General features: G+C 41.8%; 1 gene segment (V, D, J or C); it reads right to left on the bottom strand.

Annotated features, from left to right (window-relative positions):
• Nucleotides 1–2,211: 2,211 nt before the first annotated feature.
• LOC308684640 (immunoglobulin lambda constant 7-like) lies at nucleotides 2,212–3,857 on the bottom strand. The segment is given in 3 exons: nucleotides 3,786–3,857; nucleotides 3,526–3,574; nucleotides 2,212–2,719 (listed from the first exon to the last, which is right to left on the bottom strand).
• Nucleotides 3,858–20,632: the final 16,775 nt, after the last annotated feature.

Raw genomic sequence — 20,632 nt, 5'->3', positions numbered from 1 at the left:
TGTTTTCGCAATGAATGGTAGGAGAGAGATAGGTCTGTAATTGTCTACAAATGATGTGTTTAGTGTTGGTTTTTTAAGCAGTGGAGTAACCCGAGCCTGCTTGAATGCTGTAGGGAAGGTGCCGGTATGGAGGGATGAGTTGATGATGTGTGTGAGTGCTGGTAGAAGTGTGGGAGAGATGGCTTGTAGAAGGTGTGAGGGGATGGGGTCTAGAGGGCAGGTGGTAGGATGACTGGAGAGGAGAAGTGTAGATACTTCTTCCTCGGTTAGCGGAGAAAAGGAGGACAGAGGGTTATTGGCTGTGGAAGGGGTCAGTCTGGGTTCCTGTGTGTGTGGAGCTGAGAACTGACTGCTGATAGATGTTGTTTTGTTGGTGAAGAAGTTTGCAAAGTCGTCAGCAGTTAAAGAGGAGGTGGGTGGTGGTGGAGGTGGACAGAGGAGAGAGTTGAATGTCTTGAAGAGTGATCGTGTGTTGGAGGAGCTGTTGATCTTGTTGTGGAAGTAGGAAGATTTTGCAGCATGAACATCAACAGAAAAGGAAGAGAGGAGAGATTTATACATACTCAGGTCAGATGTGTCTTTTGATTTGCGCCATTTCCTCTCCGCTGCCCTGAGTTCGGTCCGGTGTTCACGAAGAACCTCAGACAACCAGGGGTTGGAGGGAGTAGCGCGTGCTGGCCTGGAGGAGAGAGGGCAGATAATGTCTAGAGAAGAGGTTAGAGTGGAGCATAGGGTATCCGTTGCGGTATTCACATCCAGAGATGAGAATTGTGAGGGTGAGGGAAGAGAAGATGACACGGCCGAGGAAAGATGGGAGGGAGAAAGTGAGCGCAGGTTTCGCCTGAAAGTGACTGGTGGGGGGGTTGGTGGTACAGGGGTAGAGAGATGTAGACTGAAAGTAATGAGGAAATGATCTGAAACATGGAGAGGTCTCACCAAGATGGTGCGAGATGCATTCTGGGATAACTGGCTGTCTCAAGTCCGCACAAGTCACCTCTCGATGCATCCTCGATAAAAGCGGCAGATCAAGAACACATCCGGGGATTTGAACTGGACTTGGCTAGATGTGAACTTTGAATTGGAACAGTTCTCGGGCAGCGACTGATGACGTTCCACAAGCACACAAGAACACAAGTACAGACAATAACGCATATTGAGAAACGGCTCTGCACATATTGTGTGTCTCCCTATCAAACACCTGATCAGCTCATCAGTAGAGACTCCAAGACCTGAAATGGTTGTGTCAGATTAGAGACATTGTTGGGGAACCACTGATCTAGAGTTTCATGACTGAACTTGATATTTATTTTTAACTGTGTGTATTTGTGTGTAAATGTGTGTGTCAGTATATTTAATGTTACTGTGCTTCGGCCATTCAAAGCCATTCTTTAACCCTGTCAGTAAAGCTCTTTGACTCTGATAAATCTGAGGTGAGTCTGTATCTCGTCCTGATCTCTCTTCAGTCTCGTCGTGAGCTCACAGTCTACAGCAGCTTTTGCATTCAGAGGGTGTTTTATATGATCAGCACATGCTTCACTCTGCATGTGTTTATAGCTCTATGAACTGAACATGACATGATCAAGAGCTCTTCTTCATCAACCAACAAACATGACTTTCAGCATCATCTTCCTCTTGACTCTGGCAGTGTTTAGTTCAGGTTTGAATAATGATTTATGATTGTATGACACTAATAACACTATATCATTACAATCAACATCACTCTTGTGTTTATGAAGAGAATGAGTCAGTGTTTCAATATGATCATCATGTTTTAGGTGTAATATATGATCCTGTCAATCAAACTGAACAGACTGCATTCAGTCACTTCTGCTGTCTGGACGTGATGCTTTCCATTTGAGCCTCAGAAACTTTTACATTCTTACACAATCACTGTCACAACGGCTGATTCTTGATTTATGATCATGTTTTTTAAATTATTGTTATTATATTTTTATATTTAAAATACCATCACCTTTGCAGAAGTGAAAGTGTTCCAGTCCAGATCATGTAACCAATCAGAGAGTGAGACTGAAAAGCCCATTTGCATTGTCAGGGTGGAGTGATTGTGATCCTCTCAGAATAGAGCAGCTCTGTCTCCAGAGACCATGTTCAAACCCCAAGAGCTTTATTTGACATTTACTGCTACATCAACCTTCTGAAAAGCACCTGCATCTTCATCTGTTAGTTGAATGATGTTGTCAGACACAAAGTGAACTTGTTGAGAAGCTTTATTGAATGTTGCAGCAAACACAGCAGATCGAAAGATCACACACACACACACACACACACACACACTATCTTTCAGTATTGAGTTGTAAATCACTACAGCTGCAGCACTAGACTCATGTGAATCCTGCCTGACACAGGACACTCAGATACGGCTCATCTTCAGGAGAGAAACATCAGCACTCAGAGCTCTTGTGGAACGAGACCTCATGAGGAGCTCCATCATGTGTTACTCTGCAGACGTACAGCTCTCCCTCTTCCCAGCGTGCTTTGCTGAGGGTCAGGACGCTACTGCGGCTGTAGCGGCCGTCCTGCTGGCTCTCTGCGCTGGTCAGAACCCCCTCGGTGACCTCTGACCCGTCCAGTGTCCAGCTCACCAGCGCCCCCTGTGGAGAGTAAGAGCTGAGCAGGCAGAGCAGTGCGGCTGAGTCTCCAGAGATCTGCAGAGAAGAGGGCGGCAGCAGAGACACTGAGGGCTTCACTGTGGGACCAGCTGCAGGAGACAAACACAACACATTCACACACACACACACACACACACTGCACTGCACATTCACAGCATAGGAGTAATGCTGCTCTAGTTTTAGATTAAATCATTATAAAACAATATCAGTAACACTTTATTTAAAGCTTTCATACATATTGCATTATAAAATTATTTTTTAATGTATTAATTATGCACTGCTATATACATTAATATGCATGTATGATCTAATCAATAAGTGTAACAGCAGTTATAACACATATTATCTATTCATTGATCCACCTTTATGAAGAACAACCCTTTTGAGATGAAACAATGAAATAGCAAATATTATAATGCATTTTAGATTTGGTTACAGTTATTTATGATAAGATATAAGGCATTGTAACACATTATGAAACACTTTATAATGCATTAAAAGCTTTATGTAAAGTTTCAACACAATATGTAATAATAATTATCATTAATAAATGTTGTTCTTGTTTCAACTTGTTTTAATTTGTATGTTTAGGAATATTATAAGAATAAAATAGACAGACTTACTGAACACTAATTATAACTGCAGTTATAACACATTATAATATTATATATTCATTGTTACACCTTCAAAAAATTAAAATACACCAAAACTCATGACAAACAACCATTAGCAAATATTATTAAACATTTTAACTTTGGTTACAGTTATAACTAAAGTTTGCCACAATATCTAATAATAATTATTATTAATAAATGTTGTTCTTGTTTCCACTGTAAAACACTTTCTGAAATCTAAATTGTATTTTTTTATTAGGTGATTAAATAGACAGACTTACCGATCACCAGTTTAGTTCCTCCACCGAATGTGTACCACAGTGATACAATCTAATGAAACGCTCGAACAAAAACCTCTATTCCACTCGAGTGAACACACACTCCAGCAGAGAGAGAGAAACAACACTTCAACACACTGATATTAGAAGATCCTCAGCTCTTCTCAACACTCACTCATTCAGATTTGACTAAATGCTTTCTGATATAACACTGTTTAAAGAAATATATTTGATGAGCTGTGACCTCTGAGGTGACCTTTGACCTCTTTGATCATGGATGATGTTGTGGAGTTTCTCATAATGATGCTTCTGTTCTTCATATGCAGATCAATCATCATGATTCACAGAAAAACCTGCAGCTTCAAATAAATGAATCAATAATTCTGAACATTTCAGATGCACATTGTTTAATATATAATGACCTGATTATGAGTCCTGATGAACTTCATGCATGTGGAAAATGTGGGAAAAAATAGACATCATGAAAATATTTCCCAGAGAGCAACATGTCAACATTGATTCCAAAGACCATAATGGACTTTTTGTATTATGACTCTAAATATAGTAAAACTGATTAATTTAGTTCTTGATTTCTCATTGTTAACATGCTTGTAAAGGTGTAGCACAGAACTGAACTCAGAGAAACTGCTGCGTATGACATATGTTTAAAATGATCTACATTCATGATTCTCCAGACAAAACCTAGTGTCTTATCAGCCTGACAAACATAACACAAATACATGAAAATTAATAAATATGAACAATTAATCACTAAATGGTTCAATAACATTATTCTAGAAGTAAAATCTTCTATGTAGAGTTTATGAGTTTGTTATCAGCACAAGCTGTTGTAAATCCTGCCCACTTCTTTGCATTGTCAGCACATGCTTCAGTGCTCTGAGAGTGTTTATAGTGCTGTGAGTTTAACACTTCATGACTGAGAGCAGAACACAATCTTCATCATCACACAAGACTAAACTACAGCAATGAACACAATAAACATCTTCATCTGGACCATTGCACTGTTTATTCAAGGTTTGTGTAATACAGTTTTTATAATGAATATTGTTTCTCTTGAAATGTTAAATATTTTTATCATATACTGTATATCGTTATATATATCATTTTCATTTTTGTTTGTGTTTTCTTTCAGAGTGTAGAGGACAGACCACTGTAACTCAGAGTCCATCAATAACAGCAGTTCAACCAGGAGAAGAAGTCAGAATAAACTGTAAAACCAGCAGTTATGTGAATTATGGTAACTGGTTACACTGGTACTCACAGAAACCTGGAGAAGCTCCTAAACTCCTCATATATAGAGCAACACACCGTTATACTGGAACTCCGTCTAGATTCAGTGGCAGTGGATCTGAGAGTGATTTTACTCTGACCATCAGTGGAGTCCAGACTGAAGATACAGGAGATTATTACTGTCAGAGTGCAAACAGTGGTGTGTTCACACAGTGATAAAGAGTCGTACAAAAACCTCTGTCAGTCAGACGTCACAGTGACTGCACTGATACAGCTGAGAGAAACTGCAGCTGCTGATGGAGGATCACAAACTACACAATGTCAAACCTTTCACAGACTTTATTCATTATTATGATGTAAGTAAACATGTAACATTTAATCTCATATCCCTTAACTGGACACAAATGTGGAGAAAATATGAGTGGAGCTTGTTCTTGTAAAGCCACAACATTGTAATAATTGCACTTCCATTCTTCACATCTTGATATTACTGAGTCCTATCTGTCAGTGAGAGAGTTTTCCTGCACTTCAACGAGCATCTAGTAAGAGACATTTCTCACTTGAATATGATACAAATTAAGAAAAATATAATGAGTGTTAATATAATGTAAAAACGTTATTGTAATAATGATAAACTTTCTCGTAATTATGACTTAACACAGGGTTCACCAATCTCGGTCCTGGAGGGCCGCTGTCCTGCAGAGTTTAGCTCCAACCAGCTCCAACACACCTGTTTGAAAGTTTCTAGTATGCCTAATGAGACCTTGATTAGCTGGTTCAGGTGTGTTTAATTGGGGTTGGAGCTAAACTCTGCAGGACAGCGGCCCTCCAGGACCGAGATTGGTGAACCCTGACTTAACATCTAATGATAACAAGAAACTTTCTCATAATAATGACTTAACATATCATAATATGATGGACAGGAGTCATAGTCCCATACTCCATTTCAATGAAGTCATTCAACTGTGCTCTCAGAGTTACAGTTATATTCATAAAGCAGCAGCCATATCACCCTATAGCCCAAGACTGGTTGCCTACTGAAGCTAAGCAGGGCTGAGCCTGGTTAGTACCTGGATGGGAGACCTCCTGAGAAAACCAGGTTGCTGCTGGAAGAGGTGTTAGTGAGGCCAGCAGGGGGTGCTCACCCTGTGGTCTGTGTGGGTCCTAATGCCCCAGTGTAGTGACGGGGACACTATACTGCCAAAAGAGCACCGTCCTTCGGATGAGACGTAAAACCGAGGTCCTGACTCTCTGTGGTCATTAAAAATCCCAGGATGTCTTTCGAAAGAGTAGGGGTGTAACCCCGGCATCCTGGCCAAATTTGCCCAGTGGCCTCTGTCCATCATGGCCTCCTAATCATCCCCATATACTGATTGGCTTCATCACTGTCTCCTCTCCACCAGTAAGCTGGTGTGTGGTGGGCGTTCTGGCGCAATATGGCTGCCGTCGCATCATCCAGGTGGATGCTGCACATTGGTGGTGGTTGAGGAGATCCCCCTTTCTATGTAAAGCGCTTTGAGTGCCGAGAAAAGCACTATATAAATGTAATGAATTATTATTATTAATAATTATTATTATTATTATAAAGAGCCTTCGAGTCCCACCAGGTGTAATCCACGTTTAGAGAGTTGGGTCACTCTCTCACTCTTTACTGTAGATACAACTGTATATTTATGACACTTTGACACACTGATCACTCGATTACAGCTACAAATGATCTCACTAAAAACCCGTCAGTCATGAATGATCACGTCTGATTGCTGATCTCTGATTGGCTAAAAGTGCTGCTCATCTGTGACATCATTACCAACGCCAGTCGACTCTGCGGTTATTTATTTTGACACACTACATGATATTTGTGGAAGTGCCAGTGAATTTCACATGATCGTTGATTGTTTATTATTAATTTATGTTTAGGATGGGAAATGTTTAACCCTCTGGGGACCAAGCTGTTTTTGGGGTCCTTGAGATGTTCTGACATGCCTTGATATTTGTGCTTTTTTCAGTTATTTATAAACATGTTAATGGCAAAGGTGTAAATTCACTCTATATAGCACAAACAGGGCTACCATAATATGCGAGAAACGTGTATGTAGATGTTTGTATTTTTAAGAGAATAATGTTTATGCGTGGTTATTGGAAAAAAATAAAATGAAAGTTGCTGATTTAAGAACACAAAACACATATTAAATATGTGTCCACAAGACTTTTGACTAATTGATGTTTTCCCTTTAAGTTCTAGCTTCAAAATTATGTGAAAATCATCCTGCCTAATTGTTCACATAAAACACTACATTGATTTAAACATTGTAAAACAGTTTTTTTGTCAGAAGAGGTTTATGCGTGGGAGTGGTAATGGGTCATCAATATTAATGAGATTCAGACCAGGGGTGTGACATAGACGCTCCCCCAAGTGCTAATGGGCCATCAGGTGAGGCAGCCTGAACAAAGAATGAGGAGATTCAAATGTTTTGTTTTTCAATCTGTTTTAATGTAATTTTGTAAAAACAAAAGTAAAGGCAGGTATCTCACAGTAAATGCTTATGCCCCGTTGATGCGGGCTCTAAGCAAATCAAATGTGACCAAAATAAATAATCAGTCGGCTATGAACAAAGCAATTGTGAGCGATAAATAAACAAAAGTAAAGGCAGGTATCTCACAGTAAATGCTTATGCCCCGTTGATGCGAGCTCTAAGCAAATCAAATGTGACCAAAATAAATAATCAGTCGGCTATGAACAAAGCAATTGTGAGCGAGAGAAAGAGAAAAGACTGTCTTGCCGCCAGTAGTCCTTGATGGAGCTCACCTTCACCATGGCCATGTAAAACACCAGCCCAATGTAGTGGTACATCTCACTGATGCTGACATCAGTCCATTTAAATTTGCGCCCCTTTGCAATTGCACCAGCAGCCTGAGCATTGGTGTTGTGGCACAGAGTTGAAACTGCATTCTCAGAAAAAAACATTTTGAAGAGAGTCTGGGGAGTGTGTGTGTCAGCAGAACTCAGCTGTGGTCCAAGTTCCCGGGCAGGCAGGAAGCTCAGAGTCTGTGGAACCATATCAATGTCAGTCTCTGTTTTCCATGACAGAGTGGACTCCTTGTTGCTCGTCTGAATGTTTGTCTTGGCCCTCTTTGCCACATTCCTATAAAAATAATAATATTAATAAAGGTTAATAAAGGTTGATCAAAGTACTATCAGCATGTCAGGGCAGGGCAATCAGCATGTTGATAAAACAAAAAATATATAAGCTCTTTTATATTAACATTACCAAACAATAATTGTAATATTGTGCATGCATAACACATTTTTGCAAAGTAGTAGTTAAAAAAAATAGTAGATAAATATGTACTTACTCTTTTTGATTTCCGTTGCTCCGTGTCCTGCGAGTTGCAGTGGAAGGCGAGAGTGAACAAGCTATATTCCTTTTAAAAAAAAGTTGAAAACTATTTTTATCATATATTTTACAGAGTACTATTCCAGCACATGCATAACTGATGGACATTTAGCAATGCTGATAAAGCAACACAATATAAGCTCTTTTATATTAACATTACCAATCAATAATTGTTATATTGTGCATGCATAACAACACATTTGTTGCAAAGCCACACAGGCACATATAGGCTACATTTGTATCATCACTAAGTATATAAACAAAATGTAACTAACATCTGTAAAATAGTAGGTAAATATGTACTTACTCTTTTTGATTTTTGTTGCTGCGTGTCCTCGTTGCAGTGGAAGGCGAGAGTGAACAAGCTACATTCCTTTTAAAAAAAGTTACAAAACATATGTAACATCAACCAATCTCCAAAAATAAATAATAAAGTCATACAGGCTCATAATATTAACACTAAGTATAAACAAAATTGAACTAACATCTGTAAAATAGTGGGTAAATATGTACTTACTCTTTCTGATTTCTGACTGTGTTGCTAAGCGCACTCCGAGTTGCAGGCGGAGGTAGTGATGAAGCTACATTCCTTTTAAAAAAGTTGAAGAATATTATTACATAAATATAACTATAGTAGCATTAGTCTATAATGAATAACTGATGTAAATAATTTTAGACGTGTGCAATAAGCCTATATGCGTGTCAATGGGCCATTAACGGAGAGGCACACCGCAAACATTAGCCTAACACATTTGTGCACTTCATTAACTGGGTATATTTACACATTTCAGCACATTTACACACATTTAAAACTGATATTTGCGAGTATGCATCGTTAATGATAATGAGGCAGCATTTATATAGTCAAAATATAATCTAAACACCTACTAGGCCTACTTTCTAAAATAATTTCTAAATTCTATCTTTCATACATAATGATCTAAACATATCATTTAGGCTACACATACTTGCTACACATATTTGTAAATACAAATTTCCTAACCAAGGGGTGTAGCATATGTACACAAAAAAAAACAAAACAAAACATTTTTGATGTTGAAATGGTACAAGATATTAAATTCATGGTATAGATATGCACTTTCATTAGATCGTGTTGAATAAAGGTAGATATCAAATGTCAATACTCTGGATGGCAAGTCCAGCCTGTATAATATGTAAGCTCATGTTTTGAATAACTTGTCAACTAATGCAAGTAAGAATACATACTTACTCATCCGAAATTCTATCCACGGCTGCATCAAGTCGCTCTTCAAAATACAAACGGTCGTCATCAGAGTAGTCGCGCTCCTCTTCTGATGAAAATCTGGACTCTTCGTCGCTAGTATCCAGGACGAACTGAAGGGCTTCCGCACCGGTGTACCGTGTCATCTTCCCAACGCGCAGGTGACGAAATGATGAAACTTGAAGCGTTTAATACATTTGCTTGGGGGCGTTTACCTGTTTTGCATAGATGGCTTAGCACATTATCTTGTGAATAGCGCGCTCCGTGAGTAGGCGTGAACGAATTAAAGTCAATGAGCTCGTAATAAGCTCGACTGGAATCGCTCTCTTTTTATACAGATTACAGAAGCTGATAATATTTGTTTTTTATATAAATGACTTCATTTAAAAGCTGCGATCTCAAGCTTTATGCCCGTGGGTCTGTTTGCCTGTTTGACTGAATTTTCGCGGAGTTATAGATCATTTTCGAACGCGTTTCAAATGGGAGTTTACATACAGAGAGAAGGCAGACATCGCATCATGTTAAAGTTTCTTTATTTGTCAAAAAGCAAAACACTTTATCTTTATTGTGAGTATACAGAAAAAAAAAAGAAACTGAACAGGATCGATTGATGTAGAACACGAAAATTAAAGATCAAAATTAACAGAGCATTTTGTGTTTATTTTTCATTGCTAAAAAAAAAAACGAGCAAAACGCGCCGGCGCGTTCTTGGTCCCCAGAGGGTTAATATTGGTAACAATTTAAAGGTGAACTATAATGCCCATTTTCACATGATGTAATATAAATCTCTGATGTCCTCAGAATGTGTCTGTGAAGTTTCTGCTCAAAATACCATCCAGATCATTTATTATAGCTTGTCAAAGTTGCCCCTTTTTGGGTGTGAGGGAAAACGCTCTGTTTGTGTGTGTCCCTTTAAATGCAAATGAGCTTCTGCTCCGCCTCCGTTCAGAAGAGGCCGATCCTTTACACGAGCTTCAGAGACTGGATCAACACAACAGCTGAATTCCTCTCAGACTAAATGTCAATAACACCCAGTAGCGAGAGCAGACTCACATGTTTGAGCCGGAGTCAGACACAGATGGAGAGATCAGGAAGAGACTGCAACTGTTAGGCTCAATCCCAATTCACCCCTTGCCCCTACCCCTCCGTTTTCTAGGGGAAGGGTGTCCCAATTCTTGTTGCGATAGAGGGGTAGGGCGAAGGGGTAGGAGACCTTCGGCTACAAACGTAGTCTAATATGGTGATTTTCTTCAAAACAATCATAAAAAAAGAAATCGTTAATTTAGCCGCTTGCATGTTGTCTCGGTAGCCAGCGCTACTAATGTTAGTTACCTGGTAACGTTAATGAAGCTATGATTTTAATTTTTAATTGGTGAATTGTTAAATAATTTGATGTGTGATATAAGTTTAATGTAAATGCAAAGCCCTAGGTTCACTTCACTGGTATTAGCAGGACAAATTGTTCTCACTCGTCACAGAAGTCAGTCAAAAATCTGTAAACAAGTGCGAGTTTAATCAAAACATAAAATTACAAAAATATACAAAATCCTGTTGGCTCCTGTAGCCTATCCTATGATTTCATTTGTTAAACCTTTAACTTGTGTTACCTTAAACGTTTAAACACGAGTTTTATCCTTAAATGACAGACCAAATGGTAAGAAAACGTCTCAGGTTACGACTGTAACCTATGTTCCCTGAGAACAGGGAACGAGACACTACGTCAGAATGACGCTATGGGGAACGCCTCAGGCGTGACAGGTGTCTGAAATAAATATCAACTCACGTCAATCACGTTGACCGGCGACAGCCCGTGAATCATCAGCTTGATTGATTAACGCGCGACCTGGATGTATAAAGGGGAGCCTTGCACACATGACAACATCCTATCGTCTGAAGGGACTGTAGCAGGCAGGCCCCGAGGCATGGCAGGAAGACGTAGTGTCTCGTTCCCTGTTCTCAGGGAACATAGGTTACAGTCGTAACCTGAGACGTTCCCTTTCGAAAGGGAACTCTACACTACGTCAGAATGACGCTATGGGGAACGATATACCAACGCCACCATGCTAAGGGGAGTGCATGCCCTCAGGTCACACTGGGCTGTCAGTGACAGCATTCCCTACGGTCATAGCCCAAGCTAAAGGATACCAGAAAACCTCACAGTTTGAAGGAAGGTCTACTTGGGCCAGCTCAAAGGCCTAGGACCACAATTCAAAAACTAGAAAGGGTCCTTTCTAGGGAATGTGGCTAGGGGACCCAAGGGAACCCCAGCCAGTCACTGTTCAGGGGAACGTGCCACCTGAAATACCACCAGGCAGGCCTGACCTGGTGTCAGTACATAAGACACTAAAGTCTGGCCACTTCCTGTCTGTCCGAAGACAGAGCCTCTGGAACTTGCCTTAGGAAGGCATCCAACCCGAGGGACTGCGAAGCAGGCAGTGAACCTCTCAGCCCGGATCTCAGAGACGGGACATCCTGGAGAGTATGACTCAGCATAGTGCTTTACAACCCTTGCCAGCGAGGGGAGTTTCTCTACTCTATCCATGGATCTACCCAGTGTTTGTGTTTCAGAACACTGAGGAGGCCTGAGAGGGCCTAAAAAGGAGCTACCTCCAGGAAGGCCTGGTAGGACCTCTAACCTGGCGACCACAACATGGGGGAGCTTACAAAATATGGAAGCTCAAATACAGGAAGGCCTGTGTGAGGCCTGTGACCTGCCAACCACAGCATGTGGGAGCTCAAATACAACCACAGTATGTGGGAACTCATATTCAGGAAGGCCTGGTGAGGCCTCGGACCTGCTAACCACACTATGTGGGAGCTCAATTATAACCACAGCATGTGGGAACTCCTATCAGGAAGGCCGGTGAGGCCTCTAACCTGGCGACCACAGCATATGGGAGCTCAAATCAGGAAGGCCGATGAGGCCTCTAACCTGGCGACCACAGCATGTGGGAACTCCTAACAGGAAGGCCGGAGAGGCCTATAACCTGGGGACCACAACCTGTGGGAGCTCACTTTCAGAAAGGGAAAAAGCGTATAGCGCACACCCTTACCATAAAAAATGAAATAGAAAGTACATGAAAGAAAGTGCATGTACTTAGCCATTCTGAACCCAAGAAGGCCTGATAAGGCCTCTAACCTGGCAACCACAGCATGTGGGAGCTCATACTCGGGAAGGCCGGTGAGGCCTGTAACACGGTGACCACAATGTGTGGGAGCTCATCAGAATGTGAAAGTTAACTAGAGAAAGGCATCTGTCGTAATAAAGTGATGACAGGACGCATCTAGAGTGGGACCCGAGGTAAAACCAGGGTCTGAGCCACATAGGAAGGGAAAGAAGCGATACGCGCATGACCCTTACCATAGAAAATGGATTTAGAAAATACACAAGACATAAGTCGTGTGACTTACCATAAGCATGGTTTAAAAAAGGTACGGAACGTATGTACCAAAAAGGAATGAAGTAAAGGTTTGCTCGTACTTCATCACTCTAAAAACACAGTATGTGTGAGCCCACATTCGGGAAGGCCGGATGAGGCCTGTAACCTGACATGTAAAAGCTCAAACCCAGGAAGGCCTGGTGAGGCCTGTAACCAGGGAACCACCGTACGTGGGAACCTATAATCAGGAAAGCCAGAAGAAGCCTGCAACCTGATAGACACAATACGTGGGAGTTCTCATTCAGTAAGGCCTGGTGAGGCCTGCCACCTGACATGAAAGAACTCATAACCAGGAAGGCCGCAGAGGCCTAAAGCCTGGTGACCACTAATTGTGGAAGGTTAAAACTCAGGAAGGCCGGTGACCTCGCTGTGACCTAACGACCACCGCACGTGGGAGCTCAAATTCAAGAAGGCCTGGTGAGGCCTATAACTTGATAATCACAGTAAGTAGAAGCTCACAGCATGTAGGAGCTCACATTCAGGAAGGCCGGCGAGGCCTGTAACCTGACATGTGAAGGCTCCTAACCAAGAAGGCCTGGTGAGGCCTATAACCTGGCGACTACAGTATGTGGGAGCTCATATACAACCACAGTATGTGGGAGCTCATACTCAGGAAGGCCTGGTGAGGCCTCTGACCTGATAACCACAGAATGTGGGAGCTTATAACCAGGAAGGCCAGATGAGGCCTGTGACCACAGTATGTAGGAGCTCACATTCAGGAAGGCCGGTGAGGCCTGTAACCTGACATGTGGAGGCTCTTAACCAAGAAGGCCTGGTAAGGCCTATAACCTGGCGACTATAGTATGTGGGAGCTCATATACAACCACAGCATGGGGGGAGCTCATACTCAGGAAGGCCGGTGAGGCCTCTAACCTGGCGACCACAGCATGTGGGAGCTCAAATCAGGAAGGCCTAGTGAGGCCTCTGACCTGATAACCATATAACATGGGAGCTCATATTCACCACAGTATGTGGGAGCTCACATTCAGGAAGGCCAGTGAGGCCTGTAACCTAACATGTGGAGGCTCGTAACCAGGAAGGCCTGGTGAGGCCTATAACCTGGCAACTACAGTATGTGGGAGCTCATATTCAACCACAGTATGTGGGAGCTCATACTCAGGAAGGCCTAGTGAGGCCTGTGACCTGAAAACCACAGCATGTGGGAGCTCATATTCAAGAAGGCCTAGTGAGGCCTATAACTTGATAACCACAGAATGTGGGAACTCATATTCAACCACAGTGTGTGGGAGCTCATATTCAGGAAGGCCTAGTAAGGCCTGTAACCTGGCGACCACAGAATGTGGGAGCTCATAACCAGGAGGGCCGGATGAGGCCTGTAACCTGATGACCACGGTATGTGGGAGCTCACATTCAGGAAGGCCGGGTGAGGCCTGCAACCTGACATGTAGAAGCCCATCACCAGGAAGGCCGGTGAGGCCTGTAACCTGGCGCCACAGTATGTGGGAGCTCATAACCAAGAGGGCCTGGCGAGGCCTGTAACGTGGCGACCACCGTGTATGGGAGCTCATATTCAGGAAGGCCTAGTAAGGCCTGTAACCTGATATCCCAGTATGTGGGAGCTCATAACCAGGAAGGCCGGATGAGGCCTGTAACCTGGCGACCACAGTATGTGGGAGCTCATAACCAGGAAGGCCTGATGAGGCCTGTAACCTGATTACCACAGTATGTGGGAGCTCACATTCAGGAAGGCCGGTGAGGCCTGTAACCTGACATGTGGAAGCTCATAACCAGGAAGGCCTGGTGAGGCCTATAACCTGGCAACTACAGTATGTGGGAGCTCATACTTAGGAAGGCCTAGTGAGGCCTATGACCTGATAACCACAGTATGTGGGAGCTCATTTTCAAGAAGGCCTGGTGAGGCCTATAACTTGATAACCACAGTATGTGGGAGCTCTTATTCAACCACAGTAAGTGGGAGCTCATACTCAGGAAGGCCTAGTGAGGCCTCTGACCTGCTAACCACAGTATGTGGGAGCTCATATACAGGAAGGCCTGGTGAGGCCTCTGACCTGATAACCACAGAATGTGGGAGCTCATATTCAGGCAGGCCTGGTGAGGCCTCTGACCTGATAACCACAGTATGTGGGAGCTCATATTCAACCACAGTATGTGGGAGCTCATACTCAGGAAGGCCTGGTGAGGCCTATGACCTGATAACCACAGTATGTGGGAGCTCATATTCAAGAAGGCTTGGTGAAGCCTATAACTTGATAACCACAGAATGTGGGAGCTCATATTCAACCACAGTATGTGGGAGCTCATTTTCTGGAAGGCCTAGTGAGGCCTATGACCTGATAACCACAGTATGTGGGAGCTCATTTTCAAGAAGGCCTGGTGAGGCCTATAACTTGATAACCACAGTATGTGGGAGCTCTTATTCAACCACAGTAAGTGGGAGCTCATACTCAGGAAGGCCTAGTGAGGCCTCTGACCTGCTAACCACAGTATGTGGGAGCTCATATACAGGAAGGCCTGGTGAGGCCTCTGACCTGATAACCACAGAATGTGGGAGCTCATATTCAGGAAGGCCTGGTGAGGCCTCTGACCTGATAACCACAGTATGTGGGAGCTCATATTCAACCACAGTATGTGGGAGCTCATACTCAGGAAGGCCTGGTGAGGCCTATGACCTGATAACCACAGTATGTGGGAGCTCATATTCAACCACAGTATGTGGGAGCTCATATTCAAGAAGGCTTGGTGAAGCCTATAACTTGATAACCACAGAATGTGGGAGCTCATATCACAGTATGTGGGAGCTCATATTCAAGAAGGCCTGGTGAGGCCTATAACTTGATAACCACAGAATGTGGAAGCTCATATTCAACCACAGTATGTGGGAGCTCATTTTCAGGAAGGCCTAGTGAGGCCTATGACCTGATAACCACATTATATGGGAGCTATATTCAAGAAGGCCTGGAGAGGCCTATAACTTGATAACCACAGTATGTGGGAGCTCATATTCAGGAAGGCCTAGTGAGGCCTATGACCTGATAACCATAATATGTGGGAGCTCATTTAACCATAGTATGTGGAAGCTCATATTCAGGAAGGCCTAGTGAGGCCTATAACCTGATAACCACATTACTCCTTGACAGTCAATTCCTGGGAGCTCACCTCAGGGAGGCCCAAGCGCTGTCCGGTTGCAAAATGGGGACTGTCTGGTCAAGGAGGCCTGTTAAGACCTACTACCTGACCATCGAAAAAATCTTTAGATTTACTTTCTTACCCATAACATTTTGCCCCAGACTCTAAAACAGGAGACGTGGTCTGAAAAGAAACAGAAATATGTTAATTTCACATTTTACAAAAAGACCAGAATTACAACTGCTCTTTTTGTTCACTGCTCATTTTTCAATTAAAATGCAGCCAAAAACACTGGATAACGCGATCTGGATGATAGGCTAAATTACTAAATATCTAACTTCTTAAGTCAGAATATTTCCACCATTTTAATTCATAGAATTAAATGCAGCCATAATCACCAGACAATACTGTTTTAACATTTATACGTTCTCGTAATCTACACACTGCCTCGGCAAGCGCGAGAAACGAGCCGTTAAAAAATATTTGGCTTTCATCCCTCGAGAAGAAAGTCAACAGGTGCGAGGTTGAAACATCCGACAGCGCACAGATTTTTTCTTTCTCACGCGCGCCGAGATATTTCTTAATGAACACTGCCAGCACCCTCAGGAACTGACTGTGAACGCCTCGTACCCAAACAGTATTGTTTCACAGATCGCACGCACCACAGCTCAGATGCTGAACCCTCCTCCCTCAAGAAAAGGGTCCGCGAAAGCGGAGCATTTTTAAATAAAAAAAGCTCACAGTTTGCACAAGAGGCTCTCGAGAGAGCCTCCCGCGCGCTTCAGCGATATCCTCAATACAGACAAACAGTCCCTGAAGACGAAAAGATGTTGTCATGTGTGCAAGGCTCCCCTTTATACATCCAGGTCGCGCGTTAATCAATCAAGCTGATGATTCACGGGCTGTCGCCGGTCAACGTGATTGACGTGAGTTGATATTTATTTCAGACACCTGTCACGCCTGAGGCGTTCCCCATAGCGTCATTCTGACGTAGTGTAGAGTTCCCTTTCGAAAGGGAACTGTTTCTCCTTTTTTCTGTGCACAAACTTTTTCAAGTTCAGTATTCCGCCCCCCAGTGGGTGTAACCATTAAAGAAACAGAACATATACATCAGAAAACACAGAAAATATCAGAATTCAAAGAAAGATACAAATATGATACCTTCAGTTAGTGCTTAAAATCAGTTCAAATCAACACTCCAAACAAACAATACTAAAATACAAATTATTGAAATATTAATTTGGCTCTTACAGTAACCATTATTGTCACAGTATGGAGAAAAGGCTAGCACTGGTAACCATTATTCTCAGTAATGTCTACTTCACATCATTCCAGGGACTCCACAGGAAACCAGACGGATCATCCGTTTCTGAGCAGAAAATGAGAACCGCTTTCTGAAGTCCAAAAGTTCTGCAAAACAACTTTGGGAGTAAGTCATTTGATCAGTATGCTTGACTGTATAAAACAAGTAATAAAAACTCAGTGAGTGTTTTAGCGCAATTTTCTCACCTCATGGGATCACAACACTAAGAGATAGTAAATCTTTTCCTGGATTTTATTTGTGCGTTCCCGAGATTAGACCTTCCTTAACATAATGCCGAAAACCCGAAGTCTCTAGGTGGTCTGGTTGAGGAGTAGATAGAAGTGCAAGATTGGTGCGCACAGACGCACAGAACAGAAATCATGAGTTAACAATCGCAATTTATCCGGTGGAAAATTGCGCTAAAATATATATATATTATTGTTTTTATTCCTGTTAAAATTACTCATTCATATCATGCTACAATATTAAACACACCAGGTCCCACCGTCTGTACATTGACCTGGTGTTTGTGTGTTGCAGTGTGTTTTTAATATTTATTCATTTCTCTTTTGTGTAATGATTCCAGGGAAGCGCTATTTCATTTTACCTGTACTACTGTGGTATGTGTGGTAAATGACAATAATATCTTATTTGTTATGATACAGGACATTGATCAAAGAACTTGGCCTGGAGGCACATGTCACTTCTCAACAGGTCTCCAAGAAGTGGGGAAATCTGAAAAAAAAAAAAAAAAAATAAGGTAAGCAGAGACCAGTGTGGTTCTAGCTTGGTTTATATGGAGGGATTCCAAACGGTCAAGGAAATCCATAAACGTTCAATGTAATCTTGTAAATATAATGTAGACATTGTTTGTTTATATTCACTTAAGGACCAGAAATCCCCCAAAACAGGATCTGGAACGGATGCTGGCGAGGTAACAGCTTCCACATGGCAGTTTTTTGAGGACATGCACGAGGTGTTGGTGCCAGGCCTTCAATGGACCCTCCTGTTGTGGTTGCATCTTTTGGTCCTGATGCTGATCCGATAACAATTCTCATGGTAAGGTTTAAAGGTTAGCTGAAATAGCGTTGTTAAAATAATTACAAATGCAATGTGGCCTGAAGTGTTATTGATTATTGATCACTTGATATGAGAATTGTAATGTACATAGTAATGTGATATTGTTATTAATGATACACCATTACCTTATTTCTTTGGTAGCACTCTATAATAAGGGTAATGCTGAACTAATAATTATTATTATTATTATTATTTTTTTTGGTTCTCTTAGGAGATTGTCGAGCCCAGCAGTCCAGACACCGCCTCAGACACAGCCAATACCTCTGTAGCCTCTCCTGTTGCAACCCCAAACCCCTCACCGAAAAAGAAGAGGAGGAAGTCTATTGTGGAGTTTCTAATAGAGGAAAGTGCTAAGGAGCAAAAGCGGCATGAGGAGAGTGAGGCAAAAATGGATAGGTTATAAGGCCTGTTTGAAAAACTCATAGATAAAATATAATTAGAATATAATATAAATTAAAATGTAATATAATTCTGTGCTGGTTTTGAAATAGATTTCCCCTTTCATCACTCAAGTTCCTGTTAGTGTGATGATAATGTTTACAATGTGATTGCACTATCATCAATTGTTGTTTTGAAATGTTTTCCCCCCATCCTGTGTTGTATAGTTCTTTTCTGTTAGTTAACAATAGACACATTGAAATGAAATCACTTTTATATATATACATTGTCAAAGTATACAAAGTATTTATTTTATATATACCTGTTATATATATATATATATATATATATATATATATATATATATATATTAGTGCTGTCAAACGATTAAAATATTTAATCGCGATTAATCGCATTAATGTCATAGTTAACTCGCGATTAATCGCACATTTTTATCTATTCTAAATGTCTCTTGATTTATTTTTGTCCCATTATTTTTTCTCATTTTAATGCTCTTATCAACATGAAAAAAGCGGATTGGCTTGCTTTGCGCAGATTTTTTTATTATTGAAAACAACATTGGCAATACTGTGTTCAATTTCACACTAACATTCTCACTTGGAGCAAATAATCTCTCACACAATGTAACACTGTCCATCAATACAAGGGTGAAAGAAATCCTGACGAGGTCCTGATATTGACGAGGGTTTGGAGAATTCGCATCAGCTGTGTGTGTGTGTGTGTGTGTGTGGCCATCATCAAGAGGTGTTTCAGACTGGACGTACTGCGATGATGATAGCTCAGTTCACAACGACAAAACACACAGATCACTTTGTCAATGGAACCATTTGGCAACTTTTTAAAAGTAAACTTTCCATTCAGAATCTTATTGGCATCCATTTCGGCGTCTCGCGCTCGTCATCCACTCAAAACGTAACGTTAACCTACTATTTGGCCGGCTCGCAAGCCCAAACAAGTGTGTACGCGTGCCTGCTGTTTTGTTTCCGGTCTAGCTAGATCCGCTTGCGCTTTGGTCGACGAAGCAACAAAACGTCCTCGCGCGGCGCAAGCCATTGAAATGAATGGGTTTCATAGAGCAGCGCCGCGCATGCCGCGTCCTGTTGCAAAAGCATGTGAAAAAAACTACAAAGTTTGCTAGGCCAAAAAGACCGTTAATCTCGCGATAAAAAAATTGATCGCGTTAAAATGGGTTTGCGTTAACGCCGTTAATAACGCGTTTAACTGACAGCCCTAATATATATATATATATATATATATATATATATATATATATATTGTAAGAAAATGCAATATTGTCAATAAAACGATTGTGTGAACAAATAACATGCAAACTATCTGTTCTATTAGTATAAAAATAATTAGTAAAATCACATATTCACATCCATGAGATGCTATAAACAGCATCAGCAACAAAAAATACAATGGCAAATAGCCATTTTTCACATAGCTAACAAACTATATACACAGTACAGACATCCTTAAGGGTCTTGCACATGGCCTGAGCCCAGGGCAGCCAGTCTGTCCCTTATAGCATTCCCAGAGCTCTCGTTAACCGCTAGGGGCTCACGGGGTGGTTGGGGTTCAAGGATGTCCAAATCTGCATCTTCATCTGGCTCCAGCAAGTCCTCATTATCTAGACACACATTGTGTAGAAATGCACAGGACGCAATAACCAGAGGTGCAAATGTGGGTTTAACCTCTAAGGCTCTGAAAAGGGTAGAGCTCCATCTGGTTTTCATCATCCCAAAAGCTCTTTCGATTATGCTGCGGGCCCTGGCATGATAATAGTTGAAGCGCCCTTGTATTTGCCCATTAACTGGCTCCTTGTAAGGTGTGATTAGGTAGACAGGTGTGTCCAAACAGGGATAGACACCATCACCCAGAAGGATGT

This window comes from Scardinius erythrophthalmus (genome assembly GCF_964197995.2).
Source record: "Scardinius erythrophthalmus genome assembly, chromosome: 24".
NCBI classification, from domain to species: Eukaryota; Metazoa; Chordata; class Actinopteri; order Cypriniformes; family Leuciscidae; genus Scardinius; species Scardinius erythrophthalmus.
Note: the sequence above shows the minus strand (reverse complement) of the source record. Positions and strands in the feature narration are given on the sequence as shown.